General features: G+C 40.4%; 1 protein-coding gene across 2 annotated transcripts in view; it reads right to left on the bottom strand.

Moving 5' to 3' along the window:
- Positions 1-17,670, bottom strand: part of LOC132379666 (SPRY domain-containing SOCS box protein 1-like) — a 210,358-nt gene extending 192,688 nt beyond the window's left edge. Inside the window, exons 1-2 of one of the 2 annotated variants that reach the window (XM_059947900.1) lie at positions 16,304-17,670; positions 15,759-16,062 (exon numbers count right to left, since the gene is read on the bottom strand). The gene's annotated coding sequence lies outside the window, so the exon portion shown is untranslated. The remainder of the gene's footprint in view (positions 1-15,758; positions 16,063-16,303) is intronic. The other variant, XM_059947892.1, reaches the window with a different exon arrangement.
- Positions 17,671-19,266: the final 1,596 nt, after the last annotated feature.

Genomic DNA, 19,266 nt, shown 5'->3' with positions numbered 1-19,266 from the left:
CAGACTTGTCTTGAATGCTCTTTTGTCTTCATTTTAGGTTGATCTGTTAAAATCTGCCATACTGTTGGACCTTACAGAGAGAGGGGGTATTTATTCTTTTGAATTCATTGAAAACAGGTGATCCTCCAATTTTCTACATCAACAAAGTGAGTGAGTTGGTAAGGTAATAGACAGCATTGCATCTGAGGAATGTTGGCATAGCAATTTCAAAGGGGATAAATACTTTTTCACCCTCACAATTTTGGCTTTAATTTACAGCAAGTTATTGACAGGCTTTAGAATTTTTCATTTGATATGACAGGATGCACAATGTTTTGTAGATTTTCTCAAAAAATCCTACTTCAATATATTTTAAATTTAGAAAATGGGACAATAAAATGAGAAAATAGTTGTGGGGCCCGAATACTGTTCAAGCCTCTGTACAAGCTCTCCCTCCAGAGAGAAGGGTGTATTTAAGATACTGGAAGTGCAATGAAGATTTACCCAGATTCATTTCTAGATTGGAGAACTGTCCAAAGTATAAGTGTTAAGCAGACAGAGCGCCTTAATCTATCACATAATTTTTCCTAGTTTACAACATATTTTTGTGTAAACAGTTGAATAATTTACTGATCACTTTATACTGACCTGCCTATATACACTTTCTTTCTTATTGCACCACTTGCACAACTGAGTTCACGCCAGCTCCTGGCAGAGCAATTTCATTCCCAGTTCCTTCTGTCCTTTTGGCCTGCAACTTATTTTATCTCGTGACCATCAACTTCACTTTGATATTCTAATGCCACTTATTTCACTAAGAGGTCATTTACAATAGCCAATTAACCCACCAAGCTTATCTTTGGGATTTTGGCAAAGAAACATAGCATCTGGTGGAGGAGAAGGCACTTGACATCATAAATATACCATGGTTCTTGCAGCTGTGATGCACCACTGTGCCAGTCCACGTCACAGTTAATTATACCATAGCTTCTATCAAGTTCCAGTTGTACCAAATTTACTCAACATTTGTGCTCTGACCTGATAGTCCACAAATTTTTACCTGACGTATTATAATTAATTCTCTGAGGCATGAACAGTTCACATGACATGTAAAGATTAAGACCCAAATGTTCCAAATTGAAGTCATCAACAAGAACCACAAAGCTATCCAAAGGCACTATGACAAGGCAATGTTCCTCCCAGCCAAATAAAGAAGGCGCCTTGCTTTCATAAAGATGTTATATTTTTTAACCATGAGAAAAATTTGTCAATAAGCTTAGTGGTAAACTTAAGAAAAAGTATTTTTAAAAAATTAAAACTATAAATTATATTTAAATTATATTTATTTTAAAGCCATTTTTATACTTCTTTTAGAAGAATTTACAACTGTTGCACCTTGCCCTACCCTTATACAATCACCCCCTACTGTCACCTTATCTTTCCTGCCTATCGATGACATAATGCAGCTCTCCTACTGTTACCCCATACTTTAGATTTTGAAGCCTATCCAGTTTTTCCAGTTCTGGCAAAAATTAGCTTATCTTAAATAACAAATACGTCTGCTTAAAAATGTGATCTGACCTGCCTTGTACTTCCAAAATTTTCTGCATTTAATTCATATCTCTGGTATCCATTGTTTTGCTTGTCTAAAAGTATGAATGAGTATGAATGTGTTTGCTCAAGAGTTCTTCCATGCCAACCCTGAAAATAGTACACAGTCCAAGCACATTGGTCCACCATCATCCCTGTTGACCACAGAGTCCTTCAGGCATCCACTGTAGGGCATATTAGTGGGAAGATAAACCTGTTGACAAAATAGAGAGCTTAAACTGAAAATAGGTCTTTCTACTTATTTATTCTCGACACATGCTCATTTCTACCAATTCTGGCAAATATTTTCCATTTTCAGTTTCTGCTGGACTGATGAAGCAGTTAAGAGCAGAGCTACACTGTTGATGTGAAAGTATGAATATAAAGTTAATATAAATATGAATATAAAGTGAGCATCAGGTGGAATCATCCCCATTTCCTTCCAATGTAATTGGTTCCACCACAAGCTCACTTTACCCAACAAGCTACACACTTCACTTCATACATCAAAGGCACTTTGCTGTCATGTGGAGTTCATTTTCCTATCTCCCTGGCAAAAGAATTTACTCAGATTCTAATCATCAAGATTCTCACCTCATCTTCCAGTGTCCAGAGTGAGCAACGGTCTCAAACCACATATATACTCAATGGGCTCTTTAATAGGTACAGGAGTGGAACACATTGTGGTCTTCAGCTGCTGTAGGCCATCCATTTCAAAAGTTTGATGCATCCAGAGTTGTTCTTTTGCACACCACTGGTGTAACACATCACTATTTCGGTTACTGTCAGCTTGAACCTGTCTGGTCATTCTCCTCTGATCTCTCTCACTAACAACCCTCAGAACTGCCACTCACTGGAATTTTTTTTTTTTGCGTTCTCTGAAACTCTAGAGACTGTTGTGGGTGAAAGTCCCAGGAGATCAGCAGATCCCAAGATAGTCAAACCATCACATCTGGCACCAACCACCATTCCAGGGTCAAAGTCACTTAGATCACATTTCTTCCCCATTCTGAACAACAAATGAACCTCTTGACCATGTCTGTATGCTTTTATGCATTGAGTTGCTGTCGTGTGATTGCTTGATTAGATATTTGCATTTACAAGCAGGTATACCAGTGCACCTAATAAAGTGGCCACTGAGTCTATTTCCAGTTGAAATATCAGTTGATCTGCTCCCAAACATATCTTGTCCCTCTACTGCTTTAAAAATTGCCTTCTTCAGTCACTATTTGTTGGAATGAAGATGAGCTTAAAGTGGTGTCTGGTTAATTGGGCCATCGGATAAGTGGGGCAGCCACTTGTTATTAAAGAACAAAGCTAATCAAGAAAATAGACAAAATCCAGAATCAGAATCAGGTTTAATATCAGCATATGTCGTGAAATTTGTTAATTTAGCAGCAGCAGTACCATGCAATACATAATATAGAAAAAACATTTTTATATACACACACACACACACACACACACACACACACACACAGTTATAAGAAAATATTTTACCTGGTTTTCTGTATAAAGTGTGATCTGATCTTGACCAAGTCACAGAAATAGACAAACTGCCTAAACTAATAACAGACCAACAATTGTACTTTTCACGTGTTCTATAAAGACATTGTTTAATCATTCACAATCCAGGCTGGAAAAAGTAAGTAAACCTTTGTATTTAATAACTAGTAGAACCTTCTTTAGCAATAACTCCACCAAATGTTTCCTGTAGCTGCTGATCAGACTTGCACAATGGTAAGGAGGAATTTTAGACCATTCCTCCATACAAAAATGGTTCAATTCATCAATTTTTTGGGATACCTTGCATGAACAGCCCTCTTCAGAGCATGCCACAGCATCTCAATTGAGTTAAGATCTGAACTCTGACTTGGCCATTTCAAAACACAAATTTTCTTCTTTTTAAACCATTACATTGTTGATTTACTCTTGTGTTTCAGATTGTCTTGTTGCATCATTCAATTTCTATTAAGCTTTACGTGACGGACTGCTACCCAGACCTTCTCTTGTAAAATGTCTTAATACAGTTTTGAATTCATTGTTCCCTTATGATGAACCCCTAGGTGTATCTTGCCGTGGACTGTCATTTATAAGAGAGTGACTGAGTGACGTCAGTCGCTGGCTTTCTCGGCTCCTGTTTGATTCTTCCTAAGAGAGAGAGGGGCGGAACTATTTGATTCTGCAGCTTATTTTATGCAGCCAATAGGCTGGTCCTGGACTTATTTCCACTTGGCATAATTTACTTATTATTACTTAATTATTTATGGTTTTATATTGTTATATTTCTACACTATTCTTGGTTGGTGCAACTGTAACAAAACCCAGTTTCCCTCGGGTTCAATAAAGTATGTCTGTCTGTATTTTGATTTAAGCAAGTACACTCATTCACACACAGTCACAGTTGGTGTCGGACAATGGAAGGAAGCCAGTGAATAAGGGGTCACTGGTTGGAACTTACGAGTGCCCACAAGGGTGGGTTGAGCATTGAGACAGCACATCGATAAATGGCTATCACATTGTGTGATTGGGGCAAACTTGCGGAATCTACCTATGCGTTAACCCTTGCCTGGGTGGTAGTTCCCTTTGAAGACTGTACCCCTGTGATAAGCTGCTATTGGTGATAACTCGTAAGTGGAGTTGGAATGATGACAGATAAAACCTACGGCAATCGTTACCCTGTTTTACCACCGTGGAACCTGTGGATTACGACATAAATGCCTTCTCTCGACTATCACCTTGGATTACAAATAACTCTCTCACATCATTTAATCCGTGGATAAACTAAACTTTCATACATTACCATCAAGATTTTAAGACTGGTGCCCCCGAGTTCCATAGCTTGGAAGTTATATTTACACATATGTTAACTTTTAATTATTCCTGTTTAAGTTGCTATATTAAGTAGATACTAATAAAGATACTGGTTTTAACATAAAAGCCAGACGCCAGGCGTGGTCTATTGCTGCTAGTTCATTTAAACCGTTACGGGTACGTAACACCCTCCAACGATTGCAAGCTGTGCAGGCCCTGAGGAAGCAAAGCAGTACCAAACCATGATGCACTTTACAAAATGCTTTACAGTTGGGATGAGGTTTTGGTGTTGGTGTACAGTGCCTTTTTCCCCTCCAAACATAGCAGTGTGCATTTCTGCCAGAAAGTTCAACTTTGGTCTTATCTGTCCACAGAACATTGTCCCAGAAGCGTTGTGGTGGAACATCCAGATGAAAAGCAGTTCTCCTGTGACACTATCATTAATTGGTCGAATTAATGCTATTAAAATGATAGGTCTACCGGAATTCTTATATATATTCCAAGCAGTTCCTTCATTTGTTCCTAAACATTTTTTTGACAGAATAGACTCTAAAATTTTCTCCTATATTTGGAACAATAAAAATCCTAGACTGAGTAATCTTTTATTGCAGAAATGTAAAAAGGACAGTGGTATGGCTTTGCCAAATCTTAGACTGTACTACTAGGCAACTAATATTCGATATATTACCTGTTGGATTCATTATTTTCAGGCATATATGACTGTCCTTTATGGGTGGAATTGGATAAAAACTCGGTGAAGGGGTATTCCTTGGCCTCTTTACTGGGAGCTTCTCTTCTTTTTCTGCTCTCTCAGTTTGGTAGGCAAGACCTTAATCCTATTTTTAAACATACATTAAGAATTTGGTTTTAGTTTCACAGATTTTTTGAATTAAATAATTTTGTCCTTTCTAGTAAAATATATCATAACTATTTTTTAAACCATCAATTTTAGATCAGGCTTTTTTAATTTGGAAAACCAAAGGCATAATAACTTTTTTGGATTTGTTTATAGGGGATTGTTTAATATCTTTTACTCAGCTAACGGATAAATTTGATTTATCCAATGTATACTTTTTTGAATATTTACAAATTAGGAATTTTTTTTTAAACATTCTTTGCTTCCAAATTATCCCTCTGCTTTTCCATCTAATATAATAGATACCCTCTTCCAGGTTAAATCACTCCAAAAAGGATCAATAGCTGCAATTTATAAATGGTTATTGAATATGCGAATGATAGCTAACGATAAAATTAAAGCTGCCTGGGAATTGGAATTTCAAGAGTTACTTTCAGATAATCAATGGAGTAAAATTTTTCATCTGGTAAATACTTCATCTATTTGTGCCCGTCATTCCTTGATACATTTCAGGGTAGTGCATCGGGCACATATGTCAAAGGATAAATTAGGCAGTATTTTTCTCAATATTAATCCCATTTGTGATAGATGTAATACTCAGGTGGCCAATTTAAATCATATGCTTTGGTCTTGCATAAAGTTGGAGAATTTTTGGAAAGTTTTTTTAAAACCTTATCTAAAGTGCTGGATCTGGATTTACAATCAAACTTATTTACAGCTATTTTTGGGATTATTCCATCGGAAGCAAGATATATTCTGCTTCTGCTCAGCGGGTGATAGCCTTTTCAACCTTATTGGCTAAGAAAGCCACTTTACCTAAATGGAGGGACCCTAACCCTCCTACCGCCTTTTATTGGCTTTCCTCTATCATGTCCTGATTAAGTCTAGAGAAAATAAGAAGTTGGGCATTGGATACATCCTTTAAATTTGAAGAAATCTGGCGACCTTTTATTCAATATTTTCATATGATCTGACTTCTGTACTGATTCTCTTCCAGCCATTTTTTCAGAACCTTGGATTTGATCAGAGAGTCAGTCTTCTCTTGGTTTTTCTCTCAGGGTAGACTGCCCAGTCCTTTTTTTTCCTGTTTAGAATAGTGGGGTTTTTCTCTTTCTCTGTTTTATATAAAAATTTCTAATAGTCCTTCCTTCTTCATAAATTGATAAGAGAATTATACATTCTAGATCAAATTCATGCTTTGTAGATTAACACTGTGTGATTCAGATATTACCTTCTGTATGTAGTGCTATTGACATCTATACCAGAGATATTCTCCTCTTGTTTGTATACACACTTTTTTTTAATCTATAAAAAAGACTAAAAAAAAGCAGTGGTTTCCTCCAAGAACACCATTCTTGTTCAATTTTGTTTTCATAATGGACACATGAACAGAGACTTCACCAAGTTCCAGTGATTTCTACAGGTCTTTTGCTGTTATCCTTGGGTTCTTTCTCACCTCCTTTAGCATTACACATTGTGCTGTTGGTGTGATCTTTGCAGGACACCCACTCCTAGGGAGAGGAGCAACAGCACTGAATTTCCTCCATTTGTACACAATTTATCTTACTGCAGAATGCCAAACACACAGCTCTTTAGAATGCTTTTGTAGCCTTTTATAGCTTCATGCATCTCTACAGTTCTTCTTAGGACCTCTAAAAGTCGTTTTGATCGAGGCATAGTGCACATAAATAGATCTTTCTTGCGAAGAGCAGACTGCAGGAAATACAGGGTTGCAGTTATGGGTGATTTCCACTTCCCTCATATTGACTGGCACCTCCTGACTGTAAAGGGGATAGCTGGGGCTAAACTTGTCAGGTGTGTTCAAGAAGGATTCCTGACACAGTAGGTGGACCAGCAGATGAGAAGAGAGGCCATACTGGATCTAGTTCTGGGTAATGAACCTGTCAGATGGCAGACCTCTCGGTGGGGGAGCATTTTGGTGAGAGTGACCACAACTCCCTTAGCTTCAGCATAGCTATGGAAAAGGATAAAAACAGACAAAACGGGGAAGTACTTAACTGGGGAAGGGCTAACTATGAAGGGATGAGGCAGGAACCAGCTAGAGTAAATTGGAAACAGATGTTCAAGGGTGAAAGCACAGAAGTAATGTGGAGGAAGTTTAGGCACCACTTGTGCTGGGTTCAGGATAGGTTTGTCCCATTGAGGCAAGGAAAAACTGGTAGGAAAGGGGAACCGTGGTTGACAAAACACGTGAGGCAACTCGTCAAGAGGAAAAAGGAAGCATATGTAGATGTAAGAAGCAGGAAGGGCTCATGAGAAATATAGGGTAGCCAGGAAAGAGCTTAAGAAAGGACTTGGGAGAGCGTGAAGGGGGCATGAGAAGGCCTTGACATGTAGGATTAAGAAGAACCCCAAGGCGTTCTGTGCATGTGTGAAGAACAGAAGGATAACAAGAATGAAAGTGGGGCCGCTAAAGGATAAAGAAGGCAACATGTGCCTGGAGGCAAAGGAGGTTGGGGAGGTCCTAAGTGAATACTTTGCTTCAGTATTCACAAGTGAAAAGGACCTTGATCAGGGTGAGGTCGAAATAGAACAGGCCTGTGTGCTGGACAATGTGAAGGATAAGGAAGAAGATATGTTGGATCTTCTTAAAAATATCAAGATTGATAAGTCCCCAGGGCCAGATGTGATATACCCCAGGTTGCTGTGGGAAATGAGAGAAGAGTAGCTATGATCTTTGAGTCCTCTTTGGCTGCAGGGGAGGTGCCAGAAGATTGGAGAGGTAATTGTAAACCTTTTCGTGAGTATTAAATAGTTAAATTAAAAATCGTGCAAAAACAGGAATATTTTTTAAGAAGTGAGGTAGTGTTCATAGGTTCAATATCCATTTAGAAATCAGATGGCAGAGGGAAAGAAGCTGTTCCTGAATCACTAAGTGTGTGCCTCAGACTTCTGTACCTCCTTCCTGATGGTAACAATGTGAAGAGGGATGTCCTGGGTAATGGGGATCCTTAATAATGGGCACCACCTTTTTGAGGCAAAGCTCCTTGAAGATGTCTTGGATACTACAAAGATTAGTATATGGAGCTGATTAATTTTACAACTTTCTGTGGCTTCTTTCGATCCTGTGTAATAGAACTCCACCCCCACTCCCTCCGTGCACCAGGCAGTGATGCAGCCTGTCAGAATGCTCTCCACATCTATAGAAGTTTTTTTGAGTGTATTTGTTGACATACCAAATCTCTTCAAACTCCTAATAATGTATAGCTGCTGTCTTGAATTCCTTCTAACTACACCGATATGTTGGTACAAGGTTACATCCTCATCGATCTTGACAGCCAGGAACTTGAAATTGCTCTCTCTCCCCACTTCTGATCCCTCTGTGAGGATTGGTGTGTGTTCCTTTGTTCTGAAGTTCACAATCAGCTCTTTGATCTTACTGACATTGATTGCAAGGTTGTTGCTGCAAAACCACTCCATTAGTTGGTATATCTCACTCCTGTACACTGACTCATCTCCATCTGAGATTCTGCCAACAATGGTTGTATCATCAGCAAATCCATAGATGGCATTTGAGCTATACCTAGCCACACAGTCATGGGTACAGAAAGAGCAGAGCACACACTTCCCAGAAGTGCGTAAACACAGAACGTAGAATAGTACAGCACATTAAAGGCCCTTCGGCCCACAATGTTGTGCCAACCCTCAAACCCTGCCTCCCATATAACCTCCCACCTTAAATTCCTCCATATACCTGTCTAGTAGTCTCTTAAACTTCACTAGTGTATCTGCCTCCACCACTGACTCATGCAGTGCATTCTATGCACCAACCACTCTCTGAGTGAAAAACCTTCCTCTAATAACCCCCTTGAACTTCCCACCCCTTACTTTAAAGCCATGTCCTCCTGTACTGAGCAGTGGTGCCCTGGGGAAGACACGTTGGCTGTCCACTCTGTCTATTCCTCTTAATATCTCGTACACCTCTATCATGTCTCCTCTCATCCTCCTTCTCTCCAAAGAGTAAAATCCTAACTCCCTTAATCTCTGATCATAATCCATACTCTCTAAACCAGGCAACATCCTGGTAAATCTCCTCTGTACCCTTTCCAATGCTCCCACATCCTTCCTGTACTGAGGCGACCAGAACTGGACACAGTACTCCAAGTGTGGCCTAACTAGAGTTTTATAGAGCTGCATCATTACATTGCGTCTCTTAAACTCTATCCCTCGACTTATGAAAGCTAACACCCCATAAGCTTTCTTAAATACCCTATCTACCTGTGAGGCAACTTTCAGGGATCTGTGGACATGTTCCCCCAGATCCCTCTGCTCCTCCACACTACCGAGTATCCTGCCATTTACTTTGTACTCTGCCTTGGAGTTTGTCCTTCCAAAGTGTACCCCCTCATACTTCTCCAGGTTGAACTCCATCTGCCACTTTTCAGCCCACTTCTGCATCCTATCAACGTCTCTCTGCAATCTTTGATAATCCTCTACACTTACTTACAACACCACCAACCTTTATGTCATCTGCAAACTTGCCAACCCACCCTTCTACCCCCCCACATCCAGGACATTAATAAAAATCACAAAAAGTAGAGGTCCCAGAACAGATCCTTGTGGGACACCACTAGTCACAACCCTCCAATCTGAATGTACTTCCTCCACCACGACCCTCTGCCTTCTGCAGGCAAGCCAATTCTGAATCCACCTGGCCAAACTTCCCTGGATCCCATGCCTTCTGACTTTCTGAATAAGCCTACCATGTGGAACCTTGTCAAATGCCTTACTAAAATCCATGTAGATCACATCCACTGCACTACCCTCATCTCTATACCTAGTCACCTCCTCAAAGAATTTATCAGGCTTGTTGGACACGATCTGCCCTTCACAAAGCCATGCTGACCGTCCCTGATCAGTCCATGATTCTCTAAATGCCCATAGATCCCATCTCTAAGAATCTTTTCCAACAGCTTTCCCACCACAGACGTAAGGCTCACTGGTCTATAATTACCTGGACTATCCCTACTACCTTTTTTGAACAAGGGGACAACATTCGCCTCCCTCCAATCCTCCAGTACCATTCCCTTGGGAAACAAGGACATAAAGATCCTAGCCAGAGGCTCAGCAATCTCTTCCCTCGCCTTGTGGAGCAGCCTGGGTAATATTCCATCAGGCCCCGGGGACTTATCTGTCCTAATGTATTTTAACAACTCCAACATCTCCTTTCCCTTAATATCAACATGCTCCAGAACATCAACCTCACTCATATTGTTCTCACCATCATCAAGTTCCCTCTCATTGGTGAATACCAAAGAGAAGTATTCATTGAGGACCTCACTCACTTCCGCAGCCTCCAGGCACATCTTCCCACTTTTATCTCTAATCGGTCCTACCTTCACTCCTATCATCCTTTTGTTCTTCACATAATTGAAGAACGCCCTGGGGTTTTCCTTTACCCTACTCGCCAAGGCCTTCTCATGCCCCTGTCTTGCTCTTCTCAGCCCCTTCTTAAGCTCCTTTCTTGCTTCCCATATATTCCTCAATAGACCCATCTGATCCTTGCTTCCTAAACCTCATGTATGCTGCCTTCTTCCACCTGACTAGATTTTCCACCCCACTTGTCACCCATGGTTCCTTCACCCTACCATTCTTTATCTTCCTCACTGGGACAAATTTACTCCTAACATCCCGGAAGAGATTCTTAAACATCGACCACATGTCCTTAGTACATTTCCCTGCAAAAACATCATCCCAATTCACACCCGCAAGTTCTAGCCTTATAGCCTCATAATTTGCCCTTCCCCAACTAAAAATTTTCCTGTCCTCTCTGATTCTATCCTTTTCCATGATAACGCTAAAGGTCAGGGAGCGGTGATCACTGTCCCCCAGATGCTCACCCACTGACAGATCTGTGACCTGACCCGGTTCATTACCTAATACTAGATCTAGTATGGCATTCTCCCTAGTCGGTCTGTCAACATACTGTGACAGGAATCCATCCTGGACACACTTAACAAACTCTGCCCCATCTAAACCCTTGGAACTAAACAAGTGCTAATCAATATTGGGGAAGTTAAAGTCACCCATGATAACCCTGATTGTAAACGTTGATTGTCTGCAAGAAGGAGGTATCATTACCAACCCACCCAGATAGTAGTCTTTTAGTTAGGAAGTCAAGTATCCAGTTGCAAATGGAGGTACAGAGGCCCAGGATCTGTGGCTTATTGATCTGGACAATAGGAATGATGGTGTTAAACACTAAGCTATAGTCAATGAACAGCATCCTGAAATGGGTATTTGTATTATCCAGGTAATCTCAGGCCAAATGAACTGCCCTTGAGATTGTGTCCACCATTGACCTATTCATTTATTTTGACACTATGCTGCTTAGCTGGGGCAGAAGACTATTGCCGAACATCTTATAAATAGCGTCAGCAGCATGCACTTGGGTGGTTGCTAGATGTAACACTGTGCTTGTGTCATTGAGAGTTGGTGAGAAATAATCACTAAGACAATTCAAAACTGGTTTGTCCACTGCAGTTTCAAGCATTCAGGCTTGGTGATGTCAGAAATGGCCGTGATTGAAAATGAAACAATTTTACTAATACAACAAGTTAGAAACTACAGAGATTTTGAAGGTATCAATAATCATCTTGATCGTTACAATGAAAGTCAAGATTTGGAGATGCAATGGCCTGGTATGAAGGTAGTTCATTATCTGCTCTAAGTGTCTTTGCTGACATTGTGCATTTACAGTCAAAAGAATGCAATGCCCATTAATACCTGTCTTTAAGTTTTAGTAATACCCAGATTTATAGAACTGCAGTAGTAATAGTAGTGTTCTAATTTGTTCTGCATTTCATTTAAATGCATAATTTGCTACTCAGTTTGTCTTTTTATATACCTTTTTAACAATTTCCACTAAACTTCAGCTAATTGGGCCAAAATGTACTGGACCTGACATATCCCAATTAACCAGAATGCACTGTATTCTTTACAACAATGAGGCCAACTTCCCATAAACAAGCTTTGGCTTTCAATTATTTCATATGTATATGTTCTTAAAAGTGGTTCACTGGCTTTGCATGCTGAGACCACATTTGAGTCATTATTAGAGAGATCACATTGCTAATTTATATGTCACTGGAAATATATTAATTTTAATAACCGTTGAGGATAAATGGAATAGATGGCGTGGAGTGAGAATAGTGACTTTAATCTTCCCAGTGAACTCCTAGAGGCAATTGCCAATAGTCTAAAACTGGAAGGTAAGGAAGCTAAGAAGCAGTGCAGAGGCACTTGGTTGTGAACCAGGTAGTGATCACAGTATCTTCAGGTAACAATGTGAAACCTGAAGGCTTGTCTTTCAATAATGTTATCAAGATGCCACCACTAGATAAGACTGAGAAAAACCTATGCATTGGCACATGGATACTTCTACATTTCCCATTAGTTCCTCAGGTAAGTTGGAACACATTGCATAACCTCTGGAAGTGCAGCTGTAAAAATTTCAATCATTAGGTCACAGAGGTAAGAGTTAAATGTTTTAGAGATGGGAAAGAAGATATAAAGACATGAGGACAGAATTCTGGAGTTTGGGTTCCAAAGCACTGATAATTCAGTAATCAATGTTTGCAGGGATGGGGGTGGGGGGGGGTGAAATTGTGTAGACTCAGGAACTGGGAAATACACGAGAAGCTAGAGAATGGTGAAACAATTAAAGAAAGGAATGGCATGATTCAAAAGAGAAGCAATCAGCAACTGAGCTCTGCCAGCTGATTGGAAGGTAAGGGTGTTACCACATGAGGCAGTCCCCCCTAGATGGTCAACAGAGGCAATGGTGGAACATGAGAACTTTGAGAACATTTGCAGCGAAATGGAGGAAAACAAAACCAAATGGTGATGGCTTAATTTAAAATGTATTTTCCAGTAGATATAATTTTTAATTTTATTTTTAACTGGAAATGCAGCACAGAACAGGTCCTTCCAGCTCTACGAACCACGCCACCCACTATTTAACCCCAGGACAATTTACAACGACCAATTAACCTACCAATCAGTTTCTCTTTGAACTGTGTGGAGAAAAACGGATGGACATGAACCTTAGATGGAAGAATTCTTTCCAAGAACAGTGATATGCGTATGTTTCTGGAGATGTAGGTGAGGAAAAGCATTCTTTGCACATAGTAGTTCATTCTTTAGGAGTTCGTGAAAAAGACAGAATTTCTCCTAAGTTATATAAAGCGTAAAAGTTACAACATAAATCAGTTTTCAAACTACAAAATATCTAGCAATTTCCAACAGCCCTTTCTTGAGATGATAATGTATTTCCACGTGACAGTTACAGCTTAAAACTTCAAACACAAAACTGAACTGATCTCATTGATGGAAGTTTACAGATGAGATTTAAAACCCTCAGCCTGAAATCGTGCTGATAATCTGGTGCATTAGATTCAAGCTAAAGAAGCAAATTAATGAAAAACACTATTCCTGCTTTGTGCCCCAAGCAGGAAAATAGCTTTTCCTTAGAATTAAACCATGTCATGAACACTTTTAACAGGTCAAATGAAAATGAACAATACAGATTAGATTCCACAACCAAAGGCAAGTATGGGAAGATTCAACCCACTTCAGTGTAAATATTGGCCTTGATATTATTTAGTTATAGGTGACTCAAAACTGTCATTTTTTCAGCTGATCAGTACTGCCAATTGTACAGACAGGATGCCAAAAAGCCTCTACTGTCATTGCAAAAGGAATGGTTAACTGAACAAGTGGGTAGCCGGGCTATTGTACTTCAAATCCTGTCCAGCAATGGTCGCTATCTTGGGTTTTGGTAAAGAGTTTTTCTGCCAAACAGTAAGAGAGAATGAGTAGGTAATTTATAAAAATATATTACTTATGACAAGCCACTTGCTCTGGCCATCACAAGTTTGTATTAAAGTCTGATTAACCTTCAATGTTCGCATTGTTTTGCTCGCTCTTTCTTTCACTGTTTCCCTGGCACCAATAATCACTACCACAGTGAAAAAGGCAACATCAAAACAGAAAATGAAAAATTAAAAAAGAGCCTTGCAAATGCTGGAAACCTGAAACCAAGAACAGAAAATGCTGTAACAGGCAGCATCAGAGGAAAGAGGAATAGTCAACATTTCGGGTCTTCAACCCTTCATCAGATGAGCTGGGGTTTGGTTCACAGACCTGAAACATTGCACGATCTTCCTTCCAGATTCTGCTGACCTGCTTAGGATTTTTTAATCAAAACAGAATGTTTCATTCAACTCTTATCATGGTATAGTCTTCAATCTAGGACTAACAATTGAATGGTTTTGTTTATTATCAGAGAACGTATACAGTACACAACCTGAAATTCTTACTCTCCGCAGACAAACCCAAAAAATGAATGACAGAAAAATGTTAGAACCCCAAAGACCCCCTTCTGTCCGGTACACAAACAGCATCAACCCTCCCCTTCCTGCCTCAGCAAATAGTGTCAGCCACCCCACCACCTGCAATGCAAGGAAAAGCAAACCCCCGCCCCCAAAGAGACCTTGATCTGCAGTCTATCAAAAACAACTGTTCACCCAACAGTTGAATATTCACGGCTTGCTCCCTCCCTAAAAAGAGAGGAGAGAGGTATTGCTCCTGCTACAGTGAGAGGGACACCAACAGCTCACTGTTGATGATACAGCCTGCAGTGTCTCTTATTTCAACATCAGCTGTGTACGTTGCAGTAAACGATCATAAATAAATCATATTCTTTGTTGGAGCAGGTGTCCACAACAGTTAACTATAGAATCAAGCTATATCTATAATTTATTTAACCTTTGTCCCATCAGTTTGGAATTGTTGGTGTCTGCCCTGACCCAATAGTAGCATTACCATCGGAGCCAAAAGTTTATGGCTTTAAGTCCTGCTGCAGAGACCTGAACATGAAACTCTAGCATGACATTTCAGTCCTATTTTGAAAGCCAAAGGTACCAGGTTTCAGATGAGACATCAAGACCATTTCAGGTGGAAACAAAATTATCCATGGCCCTATTTCAGACAAGTGCTTGGCCAATACACATCCTTCAACATACAGTACATTTCATTCAAAACAAAATTATCTGAACATTATCACGTGGCGGTTAAAGGGGGCTTGCATTTTCCTAAATTACTCATGGCTGAACTACAGAAATATATCACTGGACCTAAATTGCTTCTTGACCTTTTAAAAGACACCTGTAAAAAAGGCACTATACAGAAGCAAACCTTTCTCCCCCTCAGTTGATAAATTAGTTCTCCCGAAAAGCCAAACACGACCGAACGTCTGTTAATAGCTTAAATGTAGAAAAATGCCTATGCCTAAAGGTTGGGAGAGATTGTACAGAACTACTAAGGTAGCGTAACAGCTAGTAGTTTAAGAATGTGCAAGCTGTCCATAGAATGTTGTTTGTTTTAAAACTGTAAGACGGATTTCAAGAAATTCTTATTTTTATATCTTATTCGCAATAACGAGCTGGAAACATTGACACAGTAGCGACGTAGAGAGAGGAAAGGAAGAAAATCTTACCACTAAAAGCCTGCGGGGGTCCAAATGGCGAGATCGATTAATTTGAATGTAAATGTCTAAATTTAAATTTCCATGCCTGGGGAATTTCTAACCCCGCGGCGACTGCTGGTCCCGGCCAGGTCTCCAGATGACCCAAACGCCAGATGAAGCCCCGCACTCAAGCGGCTCCCCGGGGACTCTAACCCAGTCCGACTCCTCGGAAGATACAATCGGCTCACTCCAGTGGCTGCATCCTGCCCTTCAGATGCACGATCCAGAGTATCTGGAAAGGGCACGCCAAGCTGAGGCAAAACTCCTTATTGCCCTATGGTATCACAAATAATATATTTAAACAGGAATTTACTTAAACCTGAAAGGAACGTACCAAACAAAATAATGATGGAAAGGCACCGGAATCTTCCGAGGAAGCCGTGCTATAGGGTATCAAAATACACCAGCCTGGAACATGTTCTTGTAAAAGCAAAGAACACATTTCTAGTAATAAAGTAATGCAAAAAAAAAATTACAATTCTTTTAAAAAAATCCACTTTCAGCGTGCAACTCACCGGGCAGGAGTCAGAAGAGAAATGTTTGCTTGCTTTAAGAAAATAAATCTCCCGTGTCCCTTTAATGTGCTTCCGAGGGGAACTTTGGTGCGCGGTGCCCCGCTGGCAGCTATTGCTGCTCCCTACTTCTGGGGACAAAGCCCCTCGGCCGCCCGCCCGCACGGAGATTGACAGGCGAGAGCGCGCGCGCGCTCCCTCACTCACTCCAGCCTGCACCGGACGGGCTTTGTGTCCTTTCTCTCGCACACCAGCCGCTCATTCAACCCCGATCGGACGCTACAACCTCGACATTAATGTTAATTGTAACCTGACCGGGGAGGCCGCCGTGTCCGTGGAGCAGGTTAAGTTGCGGCAGTCATTGCTAACGGTTGCGAACACTATGACCCCTAGAGGAAAGCGGAGATGGACGTAATTTCTAAATAGATCGTCTGAATATTACTCGGACGAGAATTCTCTGAAAAAAAAATCCATGAAGCATGATTCAAGTTCTAGGAAGACCACATCATGTTTCGATTACGCACGTGGAGCGGTCGGTCGTCTTCTGACCTTGGCATTGGAAGTAACTTAAGCGGTTGAGGTTTTTCTTCTCGTCTCTGTACGTGATTAAATTTGTTTTAAGAGGCAAGAAAATGCAGAAGCTGAAAAAGCGAAATTAAAAGTCCGTAAACAGGTCAGGTTGCACCTGTAGAAATAGAATTGGCTCTTTTGATTCGATCTCCAACTTCTTCAGATTATAAAAGACCTGGACCCGAAATGTTAAGTCTTTGTCTCTCCATAAGTTCTACCAGGCTTATTAAGTGTTTCCTCTGACTACTTCTGTCTCATTTTCAAATGCCAGTACTTTCAATTATGTTTTTGTTTTTGGACATTCTGCTTACATAGATAGCTACGGACATATAGCAAATACAACAGGTTTCCACTGTATTATTGAAAACTTGTATATATGAACGCCATTGACAAAAGCCAAAATACGACTGTTTATGTATTTCGTGTTTCCAGTGTTCACTTCATTTCTTTCTGGTCAACATCAGTAAAAACTCTTTATATACTGTGTTGTGAAACACATTCACAATTTGGATGTTTGATATCTGCCTTCTATTTTTTTTAAACGATGCGTTGCTTTCGTTCTGTTTTCTTGAGTTCTGTGTTCTGCCGAGCATTCTGGGCACGCTATGTTGGCACCTGAATGTGTGGCGACTTGTGAACTGGATTTAAGACACCTTTGGGTGTGCCGATTGTCCAAAGATTCATTTTATTATCAAAGTCTGTATGCAGGATCCAACTCTGAGGTTTGTCTTCGCCAGTTAGCCGTAACTACAGAAAACCATAGAAGTAATTGAAAGAAAGACATCGGTTCACCCCTCCCCCCCCCCCCCCCCACACACATACACACACACACACACACACGAAAAGGAAAAAAAGAAACAAAAACACACAAACTCCAAAAACTAACAGATCACCCACGTGGAGACTGAGAGTCACAGACTCCAAGTTTCAAAAAAAAAACTAAGATAAAAAGGCGTAGAAAAAAATGAAATGATTGACTATCAGGAAGATGTTGCTCAAGGAATCCTGTTAATGCAAATTATGCAATTGTGTGTATATGCGATGTACATTTGATAAATAAACTTGAAACTCAAATCTTGAATTTGTTCACCTATTATATATTTACATATTCAAACACGTCTTATATGGAAATACAATCTTCATATCATTATTGGTCTCAAATTCTTTTCAATTACTCTTGTAATTACGTTACAACCACAATTATGCAAATATCTTAAAATTTGTCTAAGATGTAAAGCAGGAAATACTAGGACCATATTTACTTCCTTGTTAAAATTTGACTTGTCTCATTAAACTACATCTTCCACGTTTTTTTAAGATAGATCCTCTCATCTCACTTTCACACACACACACACACACACACACACACACACACACACACACACACACACACTCACTCAGAGCCCTTAAAACCATTTATGAAACACTGTAAGGTGCTTTTCAATATCAGACAATGCTAAAAGTGGCAAAGTTTACTGTTTGAAGGATTTATAGGAGGTCAGATCAAGAGTACATTTGCAATATAATTCATAGCTGACACTATATGAGAGGATGAAGATGGGGGTGCAGCAGTCAAATTACCTGGCTGGTAATTTGGAAGACAGGGCTAACAATCCAGCAGCACATATTCAAAGCTCTTCAGATATGACAGGGTCCTTTAAGAGACTTTTGGATAGGTACATAGAGCTTAGAAAAATAGAGGGCTATGGGGTAAGCCTAGTAATTTCTAAGGTAGGGACATGTTCAGCACAATTTTTTGGGCCGAAGGGCCTGTATTGTGCTGTAGATTTTCTATGTAGCAGAAGAGGATCAGTCTTTGAAATAAACAACACACCAAAATGCTGGAGGCCAGGCAGCATCTACGGGAGAAAGTGAACAGTCAATGTTTCGAGCTGAAGCCCTTCATCAGGACTGGAGATAAAAGCTGAGGAGTCGGCGTAAGAAGTTGGGGGAGGTGAGGAAGAAACACAAAGTGATGGGTGTAACCATAGGGTGGGGAGGGGTGAAGTAAGGAGCTGGGAAGTTGATTGGTGAAAGGGGTACTGGGCTGGAGAAGGGGGAATCTGATAGGAGAGGACAGCAGACCATGGAGGAAAGAAAAGGGGGAGGAGCACCAGAGGGAGGTGATGGCAGTTGAGGAGATAAGGTGAGAGAGGGAAATGGGAATGAGGAATGGTGAAGGGTGGGACATTACCAGAAGTTCAAGAAATCGATGTTCATGACATCAGGTTGGAGGCTACCCAGATAGAATAAAACATGTTTCTCTTTCAACTTGAGTGAAGCCTCATTGCAACAGTAGAGGAGGCAATGGACTGACGTCAGAATCAGAATGGGAAATGTAACTAAAATGGGTGGCCACTGGGAGATCCCAGTTTTTCTGGCGGGGAGAGCGTAGG

The sequence above is a fragment of the Hypanus sabinus genome, chromosome 2 (genome assembly GCF_030144855.1).
Source record: "Hypanus sabinus isolate sHypSab1 chromosome 2, sHypSab1.hap1, whole genome shotgun sequence".
NCBI lineage: Eukaryota > Metazoa > Chordata > Chondrichthyes > Myliobatiformes > Dasyatidae > Hypanus > Hypanus sabinus.
The sequence above is the reverse complement of the archived record's forward strand: the minus strand, read 5'-3'. Positions and strand labels throughout refer to the sequence as shown.